Genomic DNA, 14,634 nt, shown 5'->3' with positions numbered 1-14,634 from the left:
TTTAGACTGTAGTGTCAAGAGTTTGAGCTGATATATGCTGTCATTGCTGCAGAAGGGTTTTCTTGGCTTCCTTTTTCAGTTGTTCATTCCCATATCTCCTCCCTCCCTTGTGCTAGAACAGCAGCGTATATATCAGTGAGTGAGCTGGACCGAGGAAATGAGCCTCAGGAAAAAAAGTTAATCATAACCTACTCTAGTTCACTGCATGGCCACAAAAGTTAATGCCAGAATGGGATCATAAGGGAGTCGGGGAAAATATGCAGAAACAAGACTGAGTACCCAGGCTGATTTAAAAGGTAGTGCTAGAGCTCATTAACTTAACCTGCTTATGGAACAACTGTTAGTTAGCTAAATACACATGCACATTTAACATCTCAAAAAGATATTCAGATTAAACGGTAACAGAGAGAACCTTAGAGGGGACAAGGACTTACTGGTAGCTTAAATATAGATAAGGGTTCAAATAGCATTTTAAAAATAAAGACATGTTGTACAGATTTTCTTCTGTTTCTTTTTTTCCTGTCATAAAAGTTGTGTTTTCTTAATACTGTTAGCTGTTAACTCTTTACTTTTCTTTTTTCTTTTTAGTTTACAATTGAGATGAAATCAACAGCATATAGGTCCAGAAAAAAGCTAAAAATGATGTTTTGTTCATTATGACAAGAAATGCTGAATTCAACTTTGTGCTTCAATAACCAAATTCAGCTTACTGTGTTATTATAACCTTTTAATTGTGAATATACCTGCTTTCAAAGTCTATTCTGAAAATACAACTAGCGAGAAGCAGTGAAGGAGAAGCATTAACTTTCTGTTGCTGTCAGACTGATCTCATTTGTAATATCCCTTACCACTAATTGCTTAAATAAATTGCATTTTGCAGCACAGACAGGAGCCATATTAGATTTTTTGAATTCTGATCTAACTCCAGAATGCTTCATGGAGCAGTTTTCATTACACTCCTGTGTAGCCTTTTTAATGTCTCTAAACAGTTAATTAAGTTATTCTAACAGGCATAACATCTTCTACAGAAAATAAATAAATAAATAAATAAATAAATAAAGGCTTTATAGTGCTTTTGCTAGCTTTTATCCCTCCCATGTAGCTTTTACATAGGGAGTTTTAAAACTAGGGAAAATGATGATGTTTGATGATTTAACTTTTTAATTTTTTTTTCCCCAATCCCATTCCTCTTAAATAACTTCCCAGACCACTTTAAATATTAGCCAGTGCAAATCAATATAGCTGTGCTGATATAACTATCATAGCTGATTTACACCACTTGGGAAATTCTCAAGGACAATCTTCCAGTACTTGCCAGCCAATGATGTTCATTCAGTTGTCTTGCTCATCACAGCTGCAATTGCAAATGTGATGCAACTGCTTCAGAAATGGAGCACAGCTCAAAGCTTTAAAATCACTGAGCAACATGTGCACTAATTACCTTGACCAGTTATGAGTGATTTGCACAAGGCAAGATCTGTAGCCAAAGGCAATATCATTAATTAATTAATGGGAAAAAAAGAAAAAAGAATTGTGGAAAAAGAAACATAAGCCTCTTTCAAGATGATCATTTACATGGTTTAGATAAGTTATTAGATTTGATTGAGAATCCTCTACACTAAGGCTGCTGTACCTGAGTATCAACCAGTTAAGATACAGATTTCTTGTGGCACATGATAACATGCATGGGTTTGAGCCTTCATACATAAACATGGATAGTAATCCTGATGTAAACACTGTTAAAAATGACATAATCATTACTTGCATTTAAATCTGTGATCTCAGAAACCAGCAGGATCCCTTTCCATTCAGCTGAGTGTGCACTCAGAACTGAAGGTGATTTACCTTGCAGGAATTTGCTGTGAAAAAGAGAATGATCCTAGAAACAGACCATAAGATGGCCTCAGCAGCCATGTTCACTTTGAACTCATACTGCCCGCCTGCTGTGATAATTTCTCTTCATTATTTATGCATATAAAAATAATCTCTGTGAGTTCCTTTAACAGTTCCACCAGAAAGCACCACTTGGAAGCCTGTCTCAACACAGCTCACCAGATGTTCTGTAGAAGCACCTGCCAAGCCCTTCAATTGCTGCCTGCACTCCTGCTGCTGTGAAGGTTCAGATGAGGGAGAAGGATAACAGCACCTCATATTTATTTGCTTGCTTTGATTCAGGAGAATGGCAAGATAAGCACAGTCAGATTTACAGACTTTAGGTGAGAACTGGTGTTTCTGTAGCTGAAATGCAGTCATATCTGTGTTGGAGCAGAGGTGAATCTTTAACAACAGACAGTGCAACTGTAGATTAAGGCAGGAAGGTAAGTAATATGATAGACTACCTGAATGAATGGGAGAATTTTTACTCGGTACAAATCAGATGCCCAAACTGGAATTGATCCAAGACATTAGATTTAATGTCTCTGGTTTAAGAAAAAACTCAACAGAACCATACTTGCTGTAAGGATCCAGCACATCATCTGATGTCAGAGTATATAAAGATAAGCTAAGCATACAGAGAGCATTTAAAATGAAATTGTAGTGATAGACATACAATTTCTCAACAACTAAAAATAAAAACAGTATGCAAAATCATTCTACCTTTCCCTCATTTAAAAAGTTGCAGTAAAGAGAAATCTAATTAAAATATCTGGTCTAACAAGTAAAATAGATCCAGACTGATTCAGCCTTCATTCCAAGGTGATTTCATGCACTCTGCCAACCCTTTAAGCAAATTTGAATTCAGAACTTTGCTGCTGTCCTTGAAAAGGGACAGGCAATTGTGTTCTGAGGCTGATAACTGCTGCCCTGTGAATCTCAGCAGCAAAGCAAAATGCACAGAAAACATGAAAAGAAAATGTATTTTAGCTTATGCAGAACCACAGCTAAACTCAATTCAGCAGTGGAGAGTGACAGAGAAAGTAAAACTTGCATCTGTTACAGTTGCTACAGTTGGAGGTGTGAGTTACAAAGGAGATTTGCCAGACTCCTAGGCCTGTAAGCAAACCAGAAGGGAGCAAGATGAACTGATGCCAAAGCATGAGCTGTTTCCAAATGCAGAAACCTGTGCAGAACCAGAAGGTCACAGACTGCAGCTGGTCCAACTGCAAGTGAGACAGAGGGAACAGTCTTAACAAACACCAAAGTGCCAGACAGGAAAAAGAGGTCTGGGTACTAATCTATTCAAAATGAAGAGCTGGCCTGGGATAAGCAAGGGAAAGGGTGAAGAACATGTGGGAACTGTTTTTGTGCCTCTGCCTGATAGACTCCCTTCTTCAGCATTCTGGTAGACTACTTAGTCTGCCCTGTACATCTGGGATAGATTCATCCCATGTCTCCTCTAAACTAGGGTGGGGGCAGGACATGAGGTGATAGGCACTTCCATTGTCTTGTTTCCCAGAATGCTCTCATTTTCCCAGCATGACTCATCTGCTTCTTGGCTGAGCTTTTGGCCCTAGTCTGACTTTAGCACAGACTGTCATTGGTATCATTGGGGAGAAAAGCTATGGTCTCCATGTACTTCCCAGGGAACTGCTTCTATTTGTCTATTATTACTGCAAAATTGTTTGAAATTATACTAAAATTTTAGGAAACTAGAAGAGATCCTCCAATATCAGAGACTGAAACAGGAGCCTCTCAACTAAATACTTGCCAGAAATATAAGCTATTATTCCTGGTGAATTAGTTGTCTTGCAAATTTCCCTCTACTGATTCACCACTAGAATTAGACTGTGCTTGTTTCTCAAAGATAGCTGAACTTCAAGAAAATGGATTTTACCCTCTCATGGCCTTTTCTAAAACTTTAGCAAAGGATAATTTAATTGACAAAAACTAGGATTTGAAAAGAGAGAAAAAATCTTTTTTTAAAAAACTGCTTTTCTTTCTCTTTAGGGAAGTTATATAGTGAATCCCAATCTGCCTTCAAAAAAGCCTAGGAAAAAAAATTAGATGTAATATATCCCACTCTTAGGGAAGCCTTAGACCTGAAGCATAGTTATTTCATTTGCTTCTTATCCAAAGTAGCTTTGTGCCACACTTTTGGATTGATTCTTTGGGTTTATGATCATCCTTTTTTGGTCTGAAAAGCTAAGTGATGTCTTTGGGGTGCAATTCTACCTCACAAAAGCTAGTGAGAGTTTGGCTGATTACTACTGGGAACAGAAACATACATTCTGGGAACACCCTGGGCCTTTCCACCCAGTAGCTGGGTAAGTAAATACTATGAAATACTTCTGCCCATGAGAAAGAATATCAGGAATATAAATGAACCAAGAGTCAACTGTTTTAAGGAACAAGCATTTTGTTTTCAGGAAAGTTTGAATTACAGCAATAAATACGAATTGAAGAGGTAGAGGCAGAGACGATGGACTTAAAACTAAATAATTTTATAACTATAAAATAATTCCTTCAAGTTGCAAGTAGATAGACCTTGCTCTTTAATAAAAAAAAAAACAACCAAAATTTACATGCACACGAAGTGCTGGGGAAGCAAATGTGCTTCCTACTTGGTGCCCAGTGAACGGAGTACAGAGTTCTTTGTTGAAACTTTGGGATCTTCACTGTGGGAAAAAAAAACCTCACATTGAACAGGTCCTTGAAAGTCCACCCCATTTTGAAAGGTAGAGTCTAGGTGTCTGATTTTTCCCACTGGTCTATTACAATTTTTGGCTGGTGAAGCAACCCCCTCTGTCTTGCACAAGATTTTCCACAAAGGCTGTTAGAGAGACAGATGGTGGAGAGCAATAGCATTGTTGAGTCTGAACTGGGATGGAGCTCTTTTGTCTACTGCTGAAAGCTGATGACTGCCAATGGGCACCTTTCCCTTGAGCAATTTATTGATATTCACTGAAAACATCCAAAACATTCTAATTAGGTGCAGGGGTTTACTGGGCTTCTCTGGCTAAACAGCCAGACTTTTGGCTATCTCTCATTTCCTCTTTTACCTCAGCCCCAACTGCAACCAGCTGTTAGAGCGTGGGGCTACTTTGAATCATAGGCTCCTTGCCCATTTGAGCTGTAGAGGCATGTATATATCAGAGTTCAAAGTGGTGAGGTTGCCCAAAAATAATTAGGGATTTGTGACAATGACTTAGCCTGCAAATAAACATTGTTTTGTGGAAAATAGCCTGAAAAAAGAGATCTCACAACCCATACCAAACAAGTAATATCAGAAGCAAATACTGTATGCAGCCCTCAGTTACAAACAAAAGTTGAGCTCAGTTCTTCTTCTATGCCAGGTGTATGCCAGTGCACCTCTGCTTAATGCAGCAGTCATTTGTTCAATTTATGATCTAAAGTCAAGCTTCAAGTAAAATGTCTCAGGAATGGTTTGAATGACCAGATTGTAATTATTTCCCTCTCTCCAACCTCTGCTAGATTAGATATCATTTAAAGTGAGTGATCTTAGCAGGCTTAGAATAAGGCTGTAGATCTTAATCCAAAGTCTTCTTTCTCTCCCACACTTGCCCCAACAGCAACACACTCTCACCACAGTTATTTAGTTTATTTTTTACTTGCAAACTTAAACTTTGTGAGTTCTCATTTTCTTACTGAGATTCAAGCTTTACATTTTAATATGTAAGATGGGTCCTGAGAAATGCCCTTCACTTGTTTGCTGTAGCTCCCTGCAAATATGAATCACTGTATGAGATTTACCAAGCCTCATATTGGGCTACCTTGCTGGAGTTTCTAATCAGTTTTGTGTCTTTTATCACTGTCTTTCCTCCCCTCCCATTCCACTTTTGTATCCATTAGCTTGTTTAATACACCTACCACATCCTGCCTTACAGTCATTTTTCTGAAATACAGGTTTTGTTTCTTAACCACATAATTTCTGACACAACAGGCTGGCAACACTTGACTGATTTCTGAAGTATCCCCATAATATCAACAGCACAACTTATAAATGAATGAAGTCATATGAAATATAAATAGTCAGGCAGAGTTTTGTTAATATAATACAGTACTTGACAAAATAAAATAAAACAATAAAACACTCTTCTTTTCTTGTTGATTAAAAAGAAGGCAGATTTCTCAGTGTTTCTTCTGTTGCTAGCTGATTTACAAGCATTACCACCTTCCCAAACACTCACTGCTTCTAAGGGTGATGCACCTCGTCAGGAAAGCGCAATCTGATATTGAGCTGCGTAAATTGCTTTTTGCTTCTCCTCCCCTGAATGTGTACAAGTTAAAGAGAGAAAAGAAATGATGAGAAAATGCTGAAAAATGTGCCTTTGCTGGGCACACTACATAGCACATTTCTGCAGTGCATGCTTCTTTCACTCAAGAACTCTTCATTTTCCTGATTTCCTTGGTTTATTATTATTTTTCTCCCTACCCATTTTAATTTCTTTTCTGACTAAAGAGCTGTTTTTTAACAGCTGCATTTCCAGCTGTCAAGTGAATAATTCAGGGGAAATTTCTCACCACTGCAAGAATTGTTCAACAAAATACTTTAAGGAGTCTTCAAGGCTGTTAAAATAAGCTTCACATGACAGCTGCATGCACAGAGTGCTTTATTAGTGGACAATGCAGCACTTTACGATGCATACTTAACCTACACAGTACTTTCAGCAAGCAGTTTATTGCAGACACATTTACCCTTGCTGACAAAGATTCTGTCCTTGAAGACTTCGGTTTTCAAAGCTTTCATTCCAAAGGATATTTGACACTCGTCTGACTTTGGGCAAGATTTTCAAAACAGATCAGCCAGCACCGTACACAATGGTGCAATGCAAATAAATCTGAGCAGTGTCTAAACAAGGTATTATGCCTGACCATAGTTGTCTAATCACAGGGAATCGGCTGTCAGAGTTCAGTAGCCAGAAGGCTTCCAGTACCTACTGAGCTTGTTTAGAGCTCGCACAATTACGTGGCAGTATTGTGAGCAGCAGATGTGTGCTAAACATTTCCCATGCACATCATATGGTTTAAAAAGTAACTTCTTTTTACAGTGGAAGTACCTGAGGGATAGAGAAACCCAAGAAAGTCAACTGCATAGGAATGTATCAAAAAAGAAGTTCTCATCACATAGCAAAGAAGTGTGGAGTTAGGTAACAGATAACTCATAGCATGAGTATTTTTGGAATGATCAGATTTTGGTGTGAGAGTTAAATGTAACATCTTTTTCATTTGCTTGTGATAAAGACAATCCTCAGACTTTGCTAGTTAGCAAAGTGTAGAGATTTGTATTTTATGACAATTCTCCTGTGAAACTTCACTGTCTTTCAGTCTGCTAGCCACACCAAATGCAGGTTCTAAATCAAATAGATCAGAATTCAGGACCTGTAGTGACTGCTTTTTCCTGAAATCAAATGCAAATGAAACTTAGTAGAAACAAAATTCAAGCTGCTCTCAGGTTATTTTAATCAACCATTAAATTATATCCTATCCAGAACATGAAGGGTACTATTCAGTGCCCTTCCTAGGCTTCATTTCCTGAGATAGTGATGTCTCAGGTGTTAGCCTGAACCCAGTAAAATTCTTTTACTAGATCATTTTTTTCCTGTCCACCACACCTAGCCTGATAATATGGACCTTTATATTTGAACATGAGTTGCTTCAGTGATAGCTTGCTCAGCTCAAGCTAAATGTTCAAGAAAGTCTGTACTTCCAGAGACGGAGTAGACTCCTATTTCAGCAGTTCTTTTAAATCTGTATTGATACCAAAGATTACTAAAGAAGCACAGAGCCATATAGTTCTTGTTTATGTTTGAATATCTTCTATGCCTATCATAAACCTAATCCTCATGGCTGATTGTAATACATCATCTTAAGTATGACTTGGAAGACAGACTTTAGCTACTTTTCATAGTATCAAAAATCAATGAGTCATAGCTACCATAGGAAAGACGCTGAGCAGCATCGAAGGTCAATGTTATCACATGGATGGTGATCAAAGGAAAAGCTAAAAATATATTTTTTCTGCCCCTCTTCTCAAACCCCACACTGAGGAAAAAGCAGATCATTACTGTATTGATTTTGTCCAGCAATGGTGTAAATCACAAAATCAGATAGTCTTGATTACTAGCCGTTGTAAACTAATTATATCTATTAATCACAGAGACCTCAGAAGTTGTCCCTCACACACAAAATAATTTCTGCAACAGAAACATCTTCTATTTTCTTTACACATTTCTGCTGCCTCACTAAAGCAAAATATACTTCCTCACCTCTTCTCAGCGTATTAATGAGATCAGCAAATCTGTTTCTCTGATTAAGAAACTTACAAAAAGTTTTGAAGAAATAAAAAATCAGAGGGGCGATGAGAAGGGAGGTGTAGGGGAGGAGAGAGAGATGCAGGGGAAGTAGGAGGAGGTGTGATTGACCCTGCCTAATACAATAGAAATAAGTAGGTGACTCTTTAAAAGCAATTCTGGCATTTTTATATGATTTTCTAGATTTCAGTATTCACTTTGAGTATCTCATTATGTAAGCTAAAATGGCAGGCAAATATTAATATGGCACATACGTTTGGTGTCCTCAGATTGGTCCTAGATATAGAAAAGATTACAGTACATTATCAGACCTATCTGAAATTTCTTGTGTTTAGATCATGTGCTTCATTCCATCTCTGATGTTTATCATTGGTGTCTAAGAACAAAGCAGACTTATTACTTGGCCGTTTTTTCCCTTTTAAATATCAGTGAAGTATATCTCAGTTCTTGTGTTCAGATTCCAGAAATATTTCAATTCAAGTGAAACATGATAATTTTTTTCCAGAAGTTGTTGAAGTTATTACAAAAGTAAAACAAGGTCTCCTATGATATAAATTCCATTATTTTACGACCATAAAGCAAGAGAAGGTCACTGTATTTTTTCTAATGCAGCCAGGATTATAATAAAATAAAATAAAATAAATAACCCAGGGCTTTTAAGACTGCAATACAAGTTTTTTTTTTCCCCAACAGTTTCATGCAGAAGTATAAATATAAGCTTGGAAATAAGTTGGAAATGATTACACCATATGTGATACAAAGGCATACAGCTAAAATTTGAGTTGTGCATTTTAGATATGTTCTTAACAGAATAAATGTACTTTAAGAAAAATGGCTGTAAAGTGGTAAAAGAAACAAGCTACAGTGACAGAAAAGAAGAAATGGGAAGGGAAGGCAATAATATACTTGTTACTCTCCTGTTTTAGAACAAGACTGGGATCTCCCAAATGTTTTCATGAGGAGGAGAAAGAACAAAGACATAAAAACAAATATAGCCTTGAAAAGCTGGAACACATTAATTATAACATGCTTTGACTATCCTCGCAATAAAGCTAGGGAACAGGTGACCAAAACATGAAAATATCTTAAAAAGAGCTGATTCTCAGACAGGGAATGGGAAGTTCACGGCAAGCTGCCACAAGCTGACTGAGAAGCAGAGTTTGAGATCAGCAGGTTGTAACTAATTCCCAAGAGAAGCAAGCTGCTTTGGAAAAATCAGTTTATAGCCTTGAGGTGAACATCAGGTATACAAGGAGGACTCTTTGGTATTTCACTGCAGGGGTGTAGAACGTAAATAATCATATTAACTTTAAAGTAGCTTTTAAATATGTTTTTCCAAAGAATATGAACTCTTAATGAAAAATTTTGAAAATCATATGCTCAGCAAAGCTTCTCCCAAGGCTGTTGTAGGAAAACTCCAGAAAAGTACAAAGCTTACTGGGCTTGCTTGTTTCCTTGCACTAGAGCCAGCAGCATCCCATCGAGTTAATGTCTTTACCTGCAAATCGCAGGTAAATTGCAAATTGCAAATCACCTGTATGTCTCCACACAGATCTGAGCATAATATTGTGTTTGTAGTGATGCTCACCATCTTAAAATAACACACTTGAACTGGAATTTTCTTGCACCCAGGTAGCTTGTACTGCATGTGCAACCTCAGTGTGCCTCTCACAAGGCAGAGGTGTTAATGAAGAACTAATTATTGATGGGAGAGAAAAATTCATGGGAAAATATATTACTTCTTCTTTGAAGGAATTTAGTTTTTAAGAAATTCCAGAAGGCACTAGTGCCTATACTTGCTGCTTTTTACATTTGGCTTATGGGGTTCAGATTTGTTAGGTTGGGAAACAGCTGGTTTACCATGGAGAAGCAGGAACTGCATGCTCCAACTTTCGTTTGTTTGTTCTTCTAGATACAAGAAAAGATCAGACTTCGAAGATTCAGGAGCAGGAAAGTATACTTTGTCTTTTCCAACTCTTCATTTCACAGCTCCATCAATACTGTGTCCTGGATGCTATCTCACAAACAAGTCTGATGTTCTTGCAGTTTGCTAAAATATTTTAAGTGTGCTGAAAGAAGAGAATGAAGGACAGGTGGGTAGAGCTAAGCCATGTGTGCAAAGAACAATTTAGACATAATCTCTTCTGTAAATAGATAATCTCCCTCATTACACTGAAAATGTAGGCCTTGGAAGAACTTGACTGCAGTTGGAGTTACTGTTACAGATCATGCATCTAGTTATTTCTTGTCCTGCACCCACACATACTGTGCAAAAAATCTGTATCATTCACAGCTCTCTATATCTTGTTCCTTCAGTAACAATATAGAGGATCACTTTACATTTTTTCTGTCCAAATGGAGTGCAAGGAAAATTATTAATCTATGGGGTATGCTGTGTTGCCTGGTTTGACTCCTAACCAGAAAAGCAATCCAAAATTTTCACGGCATGTGAGAAGGATTTTGTGACAGAAGAACCAAGTACAGGAAAAATAAATTAAGACAGCTAAGAAGCAAGTGTAACAGTCTGGAAGCAAAAGGCTGGCAGGAAAGAAAAACAGGCAAGACAGTCAACAGTCAAAAGGATGCAAAATAAGGGGCCAGGTAGATCAGGATGCACCAACGAGAAGGCCAGAAATAGCATCTAGCATTTACTGGAGATACTCATTAACTAAAGTTGTACTGGAAAGTTTTTTTGCTGAGCATTAAAAACCTAATGCTAGTTGTAACAAATTCCTGGCAAGGAACTGATCTACTGAAGTCCATAAAGTAGAGGTGATAGAAGAGTAATTGTCAATTATCGTGGCCACAAAACTATTTACCCAGTTTCCTAAATCTGAAGTCTCATAAATTCACAGCTAATTTAGCAAAAGATCATAGTGATCATAGGACAGCCCTTCGCTCAGGCTTAGTAGCATCTCCATATGCTGGGCTCCCAGAAAATATTATTCCAATAAGTTTTAGCAGCTCAGATAACTTTTGTTCAACTAAATGTCCATAGCACTTTGAAGAATAAGGACATTGCCTGCTGGAGGGAACTGCTTTAGTAAGGGGGATGGGCTTCAATCTCTGGAGGTCCCTTCTAACCTCTATGATTCTGTGATTAATTCAGCCTCTTATTAAATGTCTAGACAAGGTGGTTATAATGTTTGTTTAGCCCAAATTTCTCCTATGGCTGAAATTGCTATTTTCCATTCTGTTATAAACAGTTGCATACCATTACACTACTACACACTGTGTTAGCAGTAGCTAAGTTCATTGCACTTGGGCTGGGGCAATCCCAGGTATTTATACAGACTGAGGGAAGAACTCCTTGAGAGAAGCCCTGTTGAGAAGGACTTGGGGGTTCTAGTGGATGAGCCAGCAGTGTATGCTTGCAGCCCAGCAGACCAGCTGAGTTCTGGGCTGCATTAAAAAAGGGATGGCCAGCATGGAGAGGGAGGTGACTGTCCCCCTCTACTCAACTCTTGTGAGGCCCCATCTGGAGTACTACATCCAGGCCTGAAGTTCCCAGCACAAGAAAGACACAGAGCTCTTGGAACAGGTCCAGAGGAGGGCCACTAAGAAGATCAGAGGGCTGGAGCACCTCTCTATGAAGAGAGGCTGAGGAAACTGGGATTGTTTAGCTTGGGGAAGAGAAGGCTCCAGGGAGACCCATTGTGGCCTTCCAGTACTTGAAGGGAGCATATATACAGGAAGGGGAATGACTGTCTACATGGGTGGATAGAGATAGGGCAAGAGGGAATGGTTTTAAACTAAGATGGGAGATTTGGGTTAGATACTGGCAGGAAATTTTCATCCAGAGAGTGGTGACGCACTGGAACAAGCTGCCCAGAGAAATTGCAGCTCTGCACAGCTTGGTCTAGTGGCTGGCAACCCCCTGCACATAGCAGGGGATTGAAACTAGATGATCATTATGATCCTTTTCAACCCAGGACATCCTATGATCCTATGAAGTTTCAATAATGAAAAGGAAGCATACAAATGCTTTATTGTTGTTACAAGAATGCATGCAAGTGCTATGTGTCTTCAGTATGGCTGGTCTACACCATCCCTGAAGAATCAGCCACAGCTTCCTTGGCATGTGCTCATGTGAGCATTAGTACAAGAATTGTACCAGATCCTGTCCCAGCTCCTACAGCAAGCCATACCTCTATTACAGTTGTAATTGTCTATTACAGTTGTATTAATTTTGTTTTTAAACATGCAAATACTTACACTTGATCAAGAATCAAGACTACCAAATGTTAGAGAGGTTTGGTAGATGCAGCTTTTTCAACTGCTGACTCTTCCCACATTATAAAATCACAGCAGAAGGAATACTAGGAAAGATACTAGAAATTACCTTGTATTTAGCACACACAGAAGCTTGTTATTCTTACCACTCATGTGAATTCTCTTATCTTGCTGTGATGCAAGGTGATTTACAGAGTCATGCCTCTCAGTGAAAGGCCATTCCCCATCTGCTGATAGCACACTTTTGCCCTACTCTAAGGCTGGGATAATTTCAAGCTGTTTACTCACGGGTGAGGACCTAGATTTAAAACCTATTAAGGATTGAGTGGAATGAATAATGATTTTAGATGATGGGAAATACATCGTAGCTCAGCTAACAGTCTCACATGTGAATTCACATATAAAAGAACAAGAGACGAGAATTTATTATTTTATAACTCACAGTGCCTCCAAGAGAAAACAGAGATCTGTAGACAGAAGGGACATTAAAGACGAAGATATATCTGATACTTTAATTTTAACCTAACTTCATATCACTTTGATTACTGACTTAAACAGATCGCTGTGTCAGCAGACGTACCTCAGGGGAATCATATGGACTCATAAAGTTCTGGCTACTCCATACTCTTGCCAATGGATCACCAGAGGGCTAAGACATCTGTAGCTCAAGAAAAAAATGAGATTATAGCAAACTATAGTGGTGCAAGAACTACAATAATTCTTCTGTTGAATTTGACCTGTTTTTCATTGTGTAAATTCACATAGTAGTTTTTTGTTTGTTTTGTTTTTTTTTAGAACCTATGGTAAACAAATTCTTATATAGCTACTTTCCATGTATGTGAACATTTGCAAAGTTCAAAATCTGTTCTGGCGTATTTCACCTGCCTTTACTTTCAACCCCAGAACAACATCCCTCCTTTCTTCTTGCAACAGAAGGCAGGCAGGGGGACAACTGATATTAACAGCAGATGCACAACCAAACAACGGTTTCACAAAAAGGATCTCTCTTCTGCTAAAATACTTGTGCTTTTTACTTCAGTTATTTATATTGACTCTCATCTGAAACTGTTTATCAGAAAATTTCAAATGCTTTGGCTTTTTTTCCTGGAAACTGACAATTAGATTTTTATTTATGTTCACTATAACAAATAGAGTGTGTTTGCTTGAACCCCACTCCATGCCCAGCTGTGGCTAGTGGTTTAGTGCATCTTTGGCAGCAGAAGACATAATGTCAGACAGCTCCAGCATAGGAAAGCAAAATTGTATTTGCCTACATGTGAGTAATGGTAGTTGTTTCTACATCTTTCAGGTGATAACTGAAGGAGCTTTAACGTAATCCACACAGGCATGCATCTCCTTCTGTTCTCACTTGTCAGGTTTCAGATGGTACTTTTGGCGATGTGGTGCCAGCAGTTTGACTACTGAGCACATGCTGAATTCTCACACCACGTTTCCAACTGGAATCAAGGGCTGTCAGCAGAAGAGACCAGGGGAAAAATCTGGTTCTCTATATGTAAGCTTGCAGTTGATGAGCATTTTCTTGTCAGTACTAACCTTGCTTTGCTACCTGTATTTACTTAGTAATGCCAGTTTCTTTTTACAAATTTCCTTAACTATTTACTGCAGCTGCTACTTGGCTGTGATGTGGGATAGAAATTACTGCTGCGTGGAAAAAGGATCACTACAGTCTTAATCTAAAATGAGCCACCCAGGGTCATTTGGATATTTCAAATTTAAAGATTAAAACTGTGTCATGCTGTGAAACGTAATGTAAAAATAACCACTTCTGTCTTAAAGAGCTCACTTCCAAACGATATGACACTCACCTACTACAGGCAAAGGCTCTTGTTCCAGCTCATAATCATAGTTGAGAAGATATTCATTCATGCTGTTAGCACACTGCCAGTTACTGAAAATTAAGTATATAATATGTCTGTCAAATATAAAGTACAAAAGTACACGTATTAAATATACAGTTAATATTTACAAATACGTATGGAAAGAGGCCAAGAATACTTGGCTTATAAGATATGATCAGTGAGGGAAGAAAGAGGAAGATGTAAAGAAGATGAAGTAAAAATAGAAGAGAAGGAACTATGAGCTGCAAAAGAACGTTCACAAAGCATGACCATCTCTAATAACTTGTCAGCAACACTACCAAACACTCGCTAAATGAAGTCTGAGCCTG

The 14,634-nt window shown here is 38.2% G+C and overlaps 1 long non-coding RNA gene across 1 annotated transcript in view; it reads right to left on the bottom strand.

The window, feature by feature from the left end:
- LOC125694362 (uncharacterized) overlaps positions 1 to 14,357 on the bottom strand; it is a 73,262-nt gene extending 58,905 nt beyond the window's left edge. The window contains exons 1-2 of the long non-coding RNA XR_007377532.1: positions 14,273 to 14,357; positions 13,027 to 13,104 (exon numbers count right to left, since the gene is read on the bottom strand). This is a non-coding gene — a long non-coding RNA (uncharacterized LOC125694362). The remainder of the gene's footprint in view (positions 1 to 13,026; positions 13,105 to 14,272) is intronic.
- Positions 14,358 to 14,634: the final 277 nt, after the last annotated feature.

The sequence above is a fragment of the Lagopus muta genome, chromosome 6, assembly GCF_023343835.1.
Source record: "Lagopus muta isolate bLagMut1 chromosome 6, bLagMut1 primary, whole genome shotgun sequence".
NCBI lineage: Eukaryota > Metazoa > Chordata > Aves > Galliformes > Phasianidae > Lagopus > Lagopus muta.
Note: the sequence above shows the minus strand (reverse complement) of the source record. Positions and strands in the feature narration are given on the sequence as shown.